At 56.5% G+C, this 356-nt stretch overlaps 1 protein-coding gene across 1 annotated transcript in view; it reads right to left on the reverse strand.

Annotated features, from left to right (window-relative positions):
- Window positions 1–356, reverse strand: part of fgf19 (fibroblast growth factor 19) — a 4,585-nt gene that overhangs the window by 829 nt on the left and 3,400 nt on the right. The window lies entirely within an intron of this gene.

Below are 356 nucleotides of genomic sequence, written 5' to 3' on the forward strand. Positions count from 1 at the left end.
CCCACTCACCACACCCCCACATACACTCTCAGACACATACACACACACATTCCCACTCACTACACCCCCATATACACTCCCAAACACACAAACACACACACTACCCACCCCCACACACACTCCCACTCACCTGACCCCCACATACACTCCCAGACACATACACACACACACACACACACACACGCCCCCCCCACACACACACTCCCACTCACCACACCCCCACATACACTCCCAGACACATACACACACACACTCCCCCCAACACACACACTCCCACTCACCACATCCCCACACACACTCGCACATACACACACCCCACTCACCACAACCCCACACACACTCCCAGACCCACTCCC

Source organism: Rhincodon typus, chromosome 17 (assembly GCF_021869965.1).
Source record: "Rhincodon typus isolate 14 chromosome 17, sRhiTyp1.1, whole genome shotgun sequence".
Taxonomy (NCBI): domain Eukaryota; kingdom Metazoa; phylum Chordata; class Chondrichthyes; order Orectolobiformes; family Rhincodontidae; genus Rhincodon; species Rhincodon typus.